Source organism: Monomorium pharaonis, chromosome 4 (genome assembly GCF_013373865.1).
Source record: "Monomorium pharaonis isolate MP-MQ-018 chromosome 4, ASM1337386v2, whole genome shotgun sequence".
NCBI lineage: Eukaryota > Metazoa > Arthropoda > Insecta > Hymenoptera > Formicidae > Monomorium > Monomorium pharaonis.
The window spans coordinates 6,361,051-6,374,903 of record NC_050470.1 but is presented as its reverse complement, the minus strand read 5'-3'; the positions used below and the strand labels follow the sequence as shown (position 1 = coordinate 6,374,903).

General features: G+C 37.3%; 1 protein-coding gene across 7 annotated transcripts in view; it reads right to left on the bottom strand.

Moving 5' to 3' along the window:
* Positions 1 to 13,853, bottom strand: part of LOC105837449 (probable RNA methyltransferase CG11342) — a 28,075-nt gene that overhangs the window by 11,342 nt on the left and 2,880 nt on the right. For 2 of the 7 annotated variants that reach the window (XM_036286072.1, XM_012682233.3), the window contains exon 1: positions 13,022 to 13,793. The exons of 4 other annotated variants lie outside the window; for them this stretch is intronic. The gene's annotated coding sequence lies outside the window, so the exon portion shown is untranslated. Of the gene's footprint in view, positions 1 to 13,021; positions 13,798 to 13,853 lie in introns of those variants that run through there. One more of the 7 variants, XM_036286073.1, reaches the window with a different exon arrangement.

The following is a 13,853-nucleotide window of genomic DNA, read 5'->3' as shown; positions in this document are numbered from 1 at the left end:
CATATTGCGTGATGTCGTCACGACACCGGCACCCACACTCCCGCGTGGACCTTATCGCGCGTACACGCGCATATCTGATTGGGATACGTCATTTCGGATACGTCATCCTACTTTTCGAATTGGAAATCACGGACGGGATCGCTGAGGTCATCGCGCGCTGCCGCATCACTCTGTCATTCTGTGAATTGCTGCAGTCATCGAGCTCCGATTTCCTCGTATTTAACGAGACGGAAATCGGAGTAAATACGTTTCCCCGGGATCGAAACGTGTCGGTCCGCGGTTTTTCGGTCTTCCGAATGGCAGGGACCGTGAGATTATTTCGCATTTGGTAATAAAAAAAAAGAAACCAAACCTCACTCCCTGAACCTGACTTCCAGTTATAAATAACGGTAAATGGGTAAATAATGCGAGTTTGAAGGAAACTCGCGGCTCTTTCGGTGTTATCGGGAGTGGAAATAAGTTTTCTTGAATGAGAAAAATATGACTTTGTGCAATACGAGCGCGGAGCAAAACAAGACCTTTAGCACAAAACCATTACAAAACCGCGCATAACTTACTTCTAAGAATGCTAACGTTGTCACAACCTACGCGTTATCTGCATACTTTATAGTGACGAAGTTTCGCGCGAGTGTTGCTCGACGTAATTTGCAATTAGATTTAGTTAATATCTTACTGCCGGCTAATTCATTTGCACATTTCAATCGTAGAAAGAAATCGATGAATTCACGTGTATTATACACATTAAGATAAATTCTCGCCTTTCACCGTTTCGATTTCAAGAATGCCGGGACTTGAAGTACGTTAAATGCCTGGCACTTGCACCCGCGCAATTAATCATTTTCCATGGAAATCAGCGCACAATATGATCTCTCAGCTGGGTTTTTAAATAACCAGCCGAGGGGTGACGAGGTTCTCGCGGACGTAAAAAGCCAGACCGGAAATAAATAAATCGAGTTTATTTTGCCTTGTACTTCTAACCCGCTATTTGTGTCTTACTTAATTACCCGCATTTTAGAATCCCGCGTAGCGTCTCCTTCCTTAAATTGATTCCCATTAATATTAGCCACAGAGGTGTGACTTCCGCGGGAATAACAGATCCGATATTACAACCGCAGAGAAAATTAACTATCTTTTCGCTCGCGTCCCGCTTTATTGACCGCATCCTGTGCCTACTATTTACTTTTATCGCTTGGCCTTTGTGTATCCTGCTCGGAATTAGTCGGCCGAGTATTTATGTGAAGCAGCCGTAATGGCCCGCCGGCACTACACGAGTCCCAGCGGGTCGCCACGGTCAGGTAAGAACTTTTTCACAAGCAAGATCTGGAGAAGGATATGCGCATCCTGTGCACGTCGTAATGCCTCCGTTTCCCCGTGTTATTTTCGCCAGACGTGGGTCGGACGTGAAAGAATGCTTTCGAAAGGGAAACATCCAACGAACTTTTTGTCATTTCGACTAAATTTTCTCTAAATCGACCGAGGCCCGTTTCTACCAACGTAGATTAACTTTAATCTCATTCAACTTGTTCTCAATTTTTAAAACTAGAATAAGATAACAAGTAAGTTAAACCGAGATTAAAGTTAAATTAATCTACGATTGATAGATATTGATCTAAATCGATTAAATTCATGAGGAAAATTCTATTAAAAAAAAAAAGTGCGTAATAGCGATAAGATTGTTATTAACGAATGATAACGATGATGACAACGGCACCATATCGCGTGAGAAAAATTTAAACAATGAAGTTCCGTAAGTGGCGTTAATTTTAACACTGAAACCAGCTTTAAGAAACAAAACAATTAATAATGCGGCTTATAACGGCTTATGCAGTGTAAATGACCGTAGTTTACTGCAGTTTTATACAATAAAGCTTTTAAACAATTAGATTCGAATAAAGCACAAATACTTGCACGAATATTTATTAATTTTATTAGTAAATATGAAAGAAAAACTTGATTTAATGCTATTTGCAAATAAGTACTGCAAAACACGATTTTACATAAGAATAAAAATTTAAACAACTTTTAAACCAATAAAAGAATAATGCTCTTTTACACGGATACTCAAATGTAATAATAGAACAATCTATGAAGTTTTTATATTTTTGGCAACACTTTGACATGCAACACGTATGTCCTCAGTTTCCCTAAATAGCTTGATAAAAAGTCCTATTAAAGGATTAAGGACCGGTTGTCCCAACTTTTTGGTAAATTTATCTACCAGGTAAGCATGTGTCTATCCTCATTTCTTTTCTTAAATAAATAAAGACGAACATATATTTATCTAATAGGTAAGTTTACCAAGAAGTTGGAACAACCGATCCTTATTCAATTAAATTCTTCAATGATAACACTCGTAATATCCGCCATTGAAATCGCGAAATCTATTTATCTTTTCCCACACTTTTCCCATATAAACATAGGATACATTTTCAGTTTTGAGAATACATCCTACGGGCATGTGCTCAAGCCAGTGCTCTCCCCCGCAGCTCGTTTATCTCCCTTCTACAACGTTTCCTTCCATTATGTCGTTTCCGTGCGCTCTGCGTAGGAGGATCCATAACATCCTCTCTCTCGCCAGCGACTTCCTCGAGATCGTCTCGATTCGCAGGACGAGGAGCGGACGCTTCTAAGCTAATTTTTCTCTCTCTTATTCTCCCTCGCCTCTGTTCTCCCGAGGCATCCGAGGCGTAAAACGAAACAGCCGGCGAACCGGTTCGAGAATTTTTCGTCGATTCCTTGTCCCAGACTTCAGACCGGTATCCCGGCAAAAGCGCAACGCGTAGGCAGACAGTCCCATGCGCCGCGCGGATTTGCGTTTCGCAAATCGCATGCGACGCGCGTTTCACGCAAGGCTGGCTCGTTTATTCGTCGCACGAGAACGCGAAACCCCGTCTCAATTGTACAAAAGTATACAGCGCAAAATGCCGAGTCGACGTCAAGCTTGGATTTTTTTTTATATTAACTCGCCGGATTTCATTACGCGCGCGAGTTCATGTTCACGTAACGCATGCACACGTGTCAGCAAATTACGTCCACGCGCGAAATTTTATTAGTGGAGGAACGCCGATGAAAATTCTAACTTTCGAGCGAAAGTGCATTTCCAAATGCAGTAGTAATAGCAATAAAGTAAAACTACTTATGTTACGAAAAGGCGAAATCTGAATTTCTCATGAGTATCTTCTGCATGATAAAATAATGCAAAAATGTCAGGAAATAAAAAAAAAAAAACATTGATATTTAACAACATTGATATATTTAGGTGAAGGTAACATATAAAAAGTGATTTTTCATGCGTTTAATTTTATCACGTCTTTGCAGTGATAGTCACGATATTTATGGAAAGAAAAAAAACAATCGTGCAGAGGACACATTCTCACGGGATCTGTAAACCTTTGCCGAGGCAAATTCGCCAGACCTTAATTGGAGTCAAGTATATTGGACGAAATCGATGTACTCTATGGAGGACAGGGCTCCCGTGAAGGTCGATTCGCTGTATCGGTATGTCCTTCGCAAGAAAGCTTGCGGGTATCACGGTGAATGAACGTTACCTTCATTGTCGGATTTCGCAATATCCACGTCGCCGTACTTCGACGGAGGCCGTAGCTCCCGAGATCTTGAGATCTCGACGATTATAATGCGTGCCTTTGTTACTTTTTAGCGCGCGCACCGAGATAGATCTGTAGGTCTGCTTTAAAACCTTTACGTTTAACATTTTTACGAAAAGAGAGACGTGTATAATTTAATCCATTTTTATATTTAAAATTTATAGAAAGTCACGTCCCCTGCCAACCTTTCATAGTTGGTATGAACAATTTGATATCATCAGTGCTCAAATAATTTTTTTATATTTTATAATAACGTTGTTCACAATTTTATTTCATTTTTTTGTTAAAGTTATAAGCAATTATCTTCAAAATGTGATCCGTAATCTCTGTTTGATCTTGCGAATCAATATTTACCAGAGATATAATTTTCTTAAGCACGCTGGAATATGCCATTGAAAAGAAAAAAAACTCGGAAACGCAAATATATTATGTAATTAATTACATAAGATATTTTAAAATAAACAAGACCATTATGACAATTTTAAAATAAAAAATTGACATTTACGAACTTACAATCGACTTTCCATATATTGCAGATTTTGGCTTTTCGGTACTTAAAATATGAAGTCTTAAATTATCTCCTAATAATGCTAATTAGTTTCAATAATTTTAAAAGAACCAATCATCTCTTATTTACAATCCATTTACGCCATACTTTTCGAGACGCAAATTAAAGGATCTGCGAAATTAATGTGAAATTTCGCATCAATAAAGAATGATTCCTCGGTTTCTTAACTGACAAGCTGAATAATGAGCGAGAAATTGGAGTCGTGTCTTCCCACATGCGAAGATAGAAGGCTTCTCTATCAAAGGAAGTAGCGCGTAATTTTGTGCCGGTGGGTTGCGACTTCCGCGTTTCGGTTCCTGTTGGCATAAGGAGTTCCACATATCGGGGACAGATAACAGTCCTTAGTTACGCGTGTGCACGTCTACTTCGTGACAGTAATTCCTAATACGGTAATCCCCCGTGGAATCGCGTGATTCGCCAAAATTAGAGCTACAAAAGATCTTTATCACTTGATTTTTCTATTAGCGCACACTTTAGTTTGTTAATGTTATCCACTTTTACCAATGTAGATTAGTTTTAATTTCGGTTTAACTTACTTTTTATCTTTTTTTAGTTTCAAGAATCAATTTATAGAAAAATGGATACAAATTGTGTAAAATTTTAATCTTTAAAGAATCAAACAACAAATATTTATCAAACAATAAAAATTAGAAATTGTTGTGAAAAGATTTTACATATATATAAAAGTTAAAGTTGAGCTTCAGTAGCTTCAGCAGTTTTTCTGGGAAATCGTGTCACAAGTCAATTAAAAAAATTATTTATTAGCATAAAAACTAAAAAACATTTAGCCATATCAAAATTTGTAGATATTTACTAAATATATACAAAAGTAATGTAAAAGCGTAGAAAAATATTTGCAGCAATTTTCTTTAAAAAAACTCTATGGATCGAAGTTCTATTGTCTTTACTAATTTCAGGATCAAAATTCGGGTACTTACAAAAAATTCTTGTTAATTAGAAAAAAAAAAGAATAAATTTAAAAAGCCTGCAGTTTTTTACTTTTGATAATTTTTAGCTGTTACTGTAGAACCGAAACATCCTCAAATCGCTGATAATTGTATAATTTCAAGGGATTAACTAATCATCGCTCGGCTAAACTGTACACAAGAAGCGATGAGTAATAATCGTCTGTGATTATCGACATCCGGTTTCTTGGCGAAACGATAGTTTCGCGAGCGGGAACGTAAAATGGGACAATTTTACGCGATTGCATTCTCTCGACTGTTTATTGCACATCGCGGAGTCACTGGACTGTGCCATAATGGAAAGTTACATTAAATCGTGCAATATATTATGAAGACAGCGTGACGGTGCATGCGCGATTCATAAGTCAGTGCTTGCACACAGAAAAGCTTCAATCACTGACCATCTCTCTGATTAAGCACCGAGATTATAAGAAGTCCATTTCGCGTGCGTATGTTTGCAAGTGATATGCGACCAGCGTATGAGGTGAAATAAAATATTCGTTTTACCGTCAAGTAAGTGGATTAATATGTAATAATTCAAATTAAATTCTATATTGAACAATAAAATTAATTTTTATCATATTATAGTGAATATATAATTATGTAAATTTAATAGTCATTAAGAAGCGCGCTGCAAGAAGGCGTGAATTAATAATTTTACTGAGAAAAATATCATACACGGAGAGAATTTTCTCTTAAAATTTACCCTCAAAATCTGGTAATTGTGAGATAATATATGACCTCGAGGAATTTTGCTATATTTTTTAGTAAAATTCCTCGAGGTCACACATTATCCCACAATTATCAGATTTTGAGGGTAAATTTTAAGAGAAAATTCTCTCCGTGTATTGCTATTATCTAATGTATATTTAGGAATGTTCGAAAGAGAGAAATTTGAGAAATTTGAGAAATTTACTTTAGAATGGCAAAAATTATTATTGTCTCATCCGTGTAAGTGACGTGTGCTATTACACATTGCGTTGAAACAATTGAGTTTATTGCATCACCTTTTTTCGTTACTGAATCGAACGAAAATAATTTCTTTTTTGCAAACGTATCGATAGATAAACTTTCGATGGACATCTCGTAATCGTCAGCAAAATTTTGTCATTTACATTAATAATGTGACATTTACACCACCGTTTCATCACGTGCTCACAAATTTGCGTCTTGTTTACGTGAGATAATGTAATTTAGTAAGAATAACGTCTTTTCGTCCCCTTTCCGGCAAAATTAATCTTGCTGTTAAAAACAAAATCAAAATGAGGAAAGAGAAAAAATGAGGAAAGATCTGTAGATGAAAATTCTAATAACAATATTTTAATAACAGAAATATTAAACTGTTAAAATATATCATGTATTGCGTTTTATATCTATAATCATTATCGATGTTTTCATCAGTTATATGCCCGTGGCAAGAGACAAAGAAAATTTTGTCGAAAAACGATGACGCACCTGTCTCTTTTAGTCCAGAAGATTAAATAAAAAAGATAAAAATAGTTTGTAACTTTGAAGAGTCTCCGATGATGATATTGCAACACATTTTTCATTTTATTTTTATCCGTTCTTTTTTTAATTCAAATTCTCGCCGGTGTTTTCGCGTACAACGAAAAAAAATTGAATAAATAAATTTCCAACTTCAAACTTCAACTTTTCAAGAAGTCTGACAGAACGATATTGGTGGAAAATATTCATCCATTTTCTAAAGTGTCCCGATAGCTTTGTTTTAAACGCCAATTCGTCTTCGGAGGGTCAATTTTTCCTTAGCAAATAATATATCGCATAAAATACGAAAGAAAAGTATGAAAGAAAGAAAATTATTAAGCTTGCCCCTCGATGAGTCCATCACTTGAAGGAATGGAAAATACTGATTAGCAAAGAATGTTCAGTGCATAACAACACGTGCGAGATTGGCGAAGGGATCTTTGCATTCGCTCGCCCGTTTCCTCCATTGTTTTCTAATCAGCGAACAGGATTCCGCATATTTCTCGATGACTAACTTATTCGCAATCACGACACGTAAATAACCACTGACTGAATCGTTCGAGAGTCGAGGTATTGCGCGCGATAATGACATCCGCTGGTTCATCGTTCATTAAATATTTTTGCCAAAAATTTTTGCCGGCTTGTTGAGCGACTCTAATATATATATATATATATATATATAGCAACTATTTGCATAACTTAAGCAAAGTTTTAACATTTAAACCGGTTTCTTTGACGTTGAGAAATGAAATCATGCAAAAGTATTAGCATTAATGAAATCAACTGATTAAACAAAAAACGATAGTGGTTATCGTTTACGTTATTATTATTATAATTTTCGGCACATCCGGCATAAACAATTCGTTATACGAAACAAAGAGAGTTGACAAAGGATTGTATCATTCGAAGTTAAATCTTCAAATACATGTTCGTATGCCCACGGCGGATCGAGAATCTATATTGAGAATGCGAATATTCAGAACTTGTGGCGCACCGGAAATCGTCTGGACACGCGAGGACCTAATTAATAATTGTGAGAACTGTCTGGCTAGTGTAGTTAATCGTTTTATCTCTAACAGAATTTGAAATTAAACTGTTTACACGCTCATTCTAAAAGCATTGTCCCTTAATTAACTTTGCCAACTGAGGACTGTCTGTTATTAGCTGATTAAAGCGTGCTAACCATGCATTAAAATCCTTTAAAAAAGAAGCAAATATCAATTTAAGACACTTTCGCGATGCGCAATCAAGCCGCGTACTCGTAATTTGCGTAAAAATATGCTCACCGATACATATACAATCGCAAAAAAAAAGAACGTGCGTTAATTGCATGGTTGTTTACCAAGAGCAAATTCCATTTTCGAATAAATTTCGTTCGATAGTACAGGCCGCTAATCAATGAACCGTCGACGGCGCAACCGGAGTCAATCGCGCGTCGCATGACGAAATATCCCGCACAAATGGCAGCAAGTATCGAAAGATCGCAAATTATTTAAAAATCTTATTAAAAATGCCAGCCCCGCGCGCGTACACACACACACACACGCGCGCGCGCACGGTAAAAGATACGCGGTGTCGTCATCTTAGAGAAAAAAACAGAACCAGTTTTACGGATTATTGTGCGACAATAATTCCTGTCCTGAACGATGTCGTGCTGAGGTAGGTTATCCGTTACTTACGTACACAGAAAAAAAACAAGGGTCAAATTAACTCTTATATACTCATATGAGCGCGTTCATTGTTTCATATATACGCAACAATATAGTATCTTCTTAGAAGAATTTGAAAATCTTGAATTTCAACAATATTATAGTTCAATATTATTTCAATACTATAATTATTATTTCAAGAATATAATATAATTATTTTGATAATGTTATTCTAAGAAAATTATAATCTTCGACTTGAGCATACAGTATTTTCTATTCCAACATTTTTCCCTTTCCATTCAAGGAAATTATTCTTAAATATACAAGAATATCATTTTCTTGATTAAATTATATAAAGTCTTAAAATAAATCTTTATTCAAGTAAATTTTTTTTTTTATTTGACGCAATACAATCTTATTTCAAGATTTTCATTTTCAAACTAAAGATATTGTCAAAGTAACAATATTCTCTTTTTCTGTGTTAATTCCAGTAAGTAGCAATTATACCACTTGTTGGAGAAGATAATATAGGAATTCGGTTCCCATAACTTTTCATTATAGATCAGAATTATCAAATCGAACGGGTTAAGCAACATATCTAGCGTCTTTATCAATTAATCCATTAATTGACTTGTTTTCAAAATTGTAAAGTGTCTGAACCCAACAATTAAATAACATGTTATACTAAATCATAAAGTAACGTATACTTATAAACTTTACTGTGAATTTTTATAAGAAACGGTTCATTATCGATTTCGCCATAAGTTTCTGTTGTATTAAACAGACGCGTTGTTGCCGATATTTAAATTTCCCATTTTCTTCTATACCTATCGTATCTTTTAAGTAATATACTCTAGGCGTAAAGTTTTCAAGTAATAAGTTGGCTTTATTGCCAAGCCTTTGTTAGATCTTAATCAGCTCTAATCGACATGTAATCGGTTGTCATGTAATCTTCACACGTTTAACAAAAGAATCCCAGTCAATACAAAGTCCAAAATCGAGTCTGCGAGACATTCCACTCGGAAAGTTGGGCAGAAAACTAAAGTACATGTACAAAACGATCAATTTAGCGATTGCGCGTAACGCGATATCTTCCTTTCTCATCTTTCCCCTTCAACGAATTGCAAAACTGTAAATAAATGGCGGAGGCTTCCCCCTTCTGCCACGATCGGCCACATAACTGAAGACAAAGTATAAAAATATCCCCGAGATAAATTCTCCCCTTTCCCCTCGAGCTCTGGATAAAAGCGGAAATATCTCGACCGAACGTCGCTATACATGTGTACGTAATGTACTTCAAACGGTCTGTGTCTTCGAACTATTCGTGCACTTTTATTAATCGTGCCGTGTTTGCAAACAATTTCGCGATAATTCCCGGCGGCGGTGCTTTCGTCCAGCGCTGTCGAAACGCGCGATAACGCGGGACGGGATCACGCGGACTTTCCGGATCTTCTCGTCTTCGGCCTCTCGCCGCCGCGCGACTCGTTGCGACAAGCCGTACACGTGGCGCGTGTAATTCACGAGGCCGTTTATCGATCGTCGTGATCCTCCCCTTCCTCATCCGCGCATCGTCGCGCCTGCTGCTGTCTCTCGCGCCGTCCAGCTGATCGTCGCGGCACCCACGTAAGCGGTGCGGGATAAGAAGAAAAAAAAAATAAATAACAAATAAAAGCCGGCCGCCCGGGATTGACCAATATCCGGCGGCGGTTGGAACGCGCGGGATACGTTTGGAGAAACGAAGGACTGGCCTGACTCGAACGTGATCCAAGCACCACGCAATCGTGGCCTTATCCGTCTCTGCAGTTTCGTTTTCTCCGTTTCTCCCGCGCTCTCCTTCTCTCTATCTCCCTTTCGTTGCCATGTACGTGAACGCGGCCGTGCACACGTCCGCGATACCCCGGCGTCGATCTCGCGCGCGTGTGCACTCCGAGATACGTGTGTACGGAACTTATGGTGTATATTACGTATACACGTGTTAATGCCAATTGACCATTGCGAGAAACGATTGAAATATTTTAAAGTTACCTCAATTTTCAAACACATTGTAACATTGTGACATTTCAGAGATATTTCGTATATGGAGATCTCTACGCTTCTCCGACTCATGTTCGCACATAACCGGTATGAAAATCTATAGATTAAAAAAAATATATATATATATGTTTTAATGCGTTGTTTTATTCCTTTTATTTGTAAATCGCCTCGCGGCCATGGCAGTTTTATTTCTTAATCACTTATTGAATTTAATCTATGTTTGATCTGTGTTCAATATTAACTTTATAATAATATTATAATAAGAATTATTTTCTTAAAATTGAAGAATTATTCTCTTAAAAAAGAGAATAGAGGAATCTTGAAGTTGAAATTAAAATTAAAATCTATAATCATGCTTATAATAATAAAATGATTATTTTCTACGCATAATGTATTAACGTATTATTTTATATAAATGCATTATGCATAGAAACGAATCATTTCATTATTAAACATGATTACAGATTTAAATTTAAATTATTTATATAAAATAATACATTAATATATGTGTCAGTTTAAGCGATATGTATATAGTGGTAGTCTAGCATAATATCACATTTTTATTTGACTCACGGTCAATTCGACAATAAAAAGTCTTTCCACCTAGATAATACATGTGTAAAAGACTTGAAAAAGGCATCTTAAAGACTACGTAGAACAAAACATATGTGTCGCATGCTCGTCAAAGTTCCGTGCAAATTGTATGTGTACGGCACTAGGAAAAAAAATCGAAGCTTGCACCGCGAAAAGCAGTACGTAGAATAACGCGGAAAAACATGTGCAAAGATCACTTAGCAAAAAGATGCGCGCATCTCCGTTGTAAATCATGAGACTTTTTTACACTTGCCGTTCGCGTACGATTTTTATTGTACTTTTATGTACGCTTTTTTTTAATATACTTTTCTCTACAATGTGGGAGACCCGTCACGGTCACACGTGGGTGAAATTGCATGCCCTTATACGCGCAATTGTTTAAAGCGTGCCACCCGCGCGCAACGAGAAACGTTAAGGTAGGTCAAGGGCGCGTTGCATCGCGCCGGACGGAGTCTCGCGAGATCTCATCCATTTGGAGGATGCATGCATGAATTTTTAACGCTATCCGAACTTCATTTAAGATCCTATCACATTTCGCTCTTATCGTCTTTCCACGAAAAAAATTTCAATAGAATATAAATCGGATCTATTTGAATTCTCGGCGTTATATAAATTGAAGATTTCGATGAACATAATGTAGAGACAAAATTAAAAGAACCTACATCGTGGTAAATTTTCGATAAAATCTTCTGCCCGACTCCAATAACCAATTTAGATGCGTCACTGGATAAATCACGATTTTATAAAAGATGACAAAATTATAATAATAGAATAGATCATCGTGGAATAATTTACAAATGCATTGACGAAATGCTGAATGTGTGCGTAAAGCTGTCTTCAGACAGGTGTTCCACCGAAAAGTCAATTCTTGAAATAAAAAAATAAGTGAGAAAATGTTTGACACAATACTCAAACAATCCACTCGTCCAAACGTGGAACGCGAGATATCTCAAAAGACTCCATTAACACATCTTTTAGACACATTGTCTAAAGACATAACATTTATACACACCTTGGAGATATCGTATTGTCTAGTTTGTCATATTCCTTGAAGCAATTTATATCATTATCGAAATGATTCTTTCTTTTGTTACTTTCTCTAAAAAAGGTCATCGAGATTAACGATCCTTGCACAATGTTAGGTAACAGGAACAAGGAATAATGGAATCTTTCTCTCTCTTTCTCTTTCTTTTTATTTCCTCTTCCTAATATCTGTTGTCTGATATTGTGCAAAGACTTTAAGGCTGTCGCTAGATATATTTTTTATATTGACAGCATTTCAGTTAATTGGCCTTCATATTATTTAATAATGTGCCCCGCTAATAAGACTTATAATTCCTCTATCCGTCATCTCTAAACTACTTTTTTTATTAAAAAAAATTTTTAATTGAGAGTATCAACTTGTGGTCGAAAATTGGAGAAGTAGTGACTGTTGATATGCGATGTTATACAAATTATTACATTTCCCCGAAAAGAAAATAAATTACATAATCACAATGATTCAAAAATTTGCTAGCAATTATTTAAAAAGAAAAGAGTTCGGCGATATCAGCAAATTCGATCGCCTGCACTGCTCCGCACTGTATAAAGGCTACGTAAAGTTATTTAATTAAAATTATAATATTTTATACACTTATAACAATAATACAAAAATACATATAACATGATAATTAGAAAAACTCATTTTCTTCGACAAAATATCCAACGTTAAATATTATATATATTTCTAAGTATAGAATTAGACATTTTTTGTCCAGCTTACGTTACGCTTTCGTTTAGATATTTTCACGCGTAGCAGTTTTTCGAGGGCACCGGTAAGGAGAAATCGCATGCAGTGTGCAGGCAACCAAATTCGCTGCAAGTATACATATCATTACGATATACGTTAGGACACTCCGGACAGTTGATAAGCGCGATATACGTATGTACACGACCGCGTGTCGCGATTCGAAGAGTCCACGTATATATACGTACATGGATGTATGTATAGTACGGTCAGTAGCGTCTCTCATAACCGGATGCCTCTGACCACCCGATCCTTTTCTAAGCCACAGGCAAGAAAGCGTTTACTTTCTCCACGCAGGGAGGTTACGGCGATAAGATACGCGTATACTTTCTCACCTCGATGTTGTTATTGATGGGCGTCTCCGTCACCGTCCGTTGTTCCTTCCGCGAATATCGTCGGCTCTCTCTCGATTTCAATCAACCGGCCGCGTTCCTCGTAACCGTTCCCCGTTCATACGCGCGCGCAATCGTAACAACACGTGTTGCAGCGTGTGATGTAATAACACCGTTCCCGTTTCCGGCGATTCAAGACGCGTCTCCCCGTCATCACGTTGAACTCCGAAAAGGTGACGACGCTGAGAAACATCGTTGTTACCGCGTTAACGGAAACGTTCCGACGTGGGTATTTATTTGTAGTAGCTCTCAACGATTTATTTATACGCCTTGAGAATTATCGGATCGAGTTGCGATTGCGAGCGTCATATCGCGGTACGTTGTCATAGCGCCTCGATTACCCGACGATCCCTATGTAAAATCAATAAGAAACAATTCTATTATATTGAACGGTCGGAAATTTAATTATGAAAACGTATACGAAGCGTTTATCATTCAGTCTAATCCTTTTTCATTGTGTACCAAGCCTAACCAATACGCGTGGACGCTCTCTCTCTCTCTCTCTCTCTCAATCGTTTCAACGTTTACAAGAGGGAGAATTGGAAAATCGCTTATAGACGCATTAAATAATATAACACACGCACTGTGCCTGGCGTTTCAGATATCAATATCGTCCGGTACGACCAATCGAATTGGAGTAAGAATCACGGTATCTCGTCATCGCGCGGTATATCGCTCGTAAACGCGTCGCGGAGGAAAAACGGGCACCGTACGCGGCCTCGCCGGAACTGCCGGGACAGTCGACGTTAGCCGAACGCGCCGTTCGGGCGGCTCC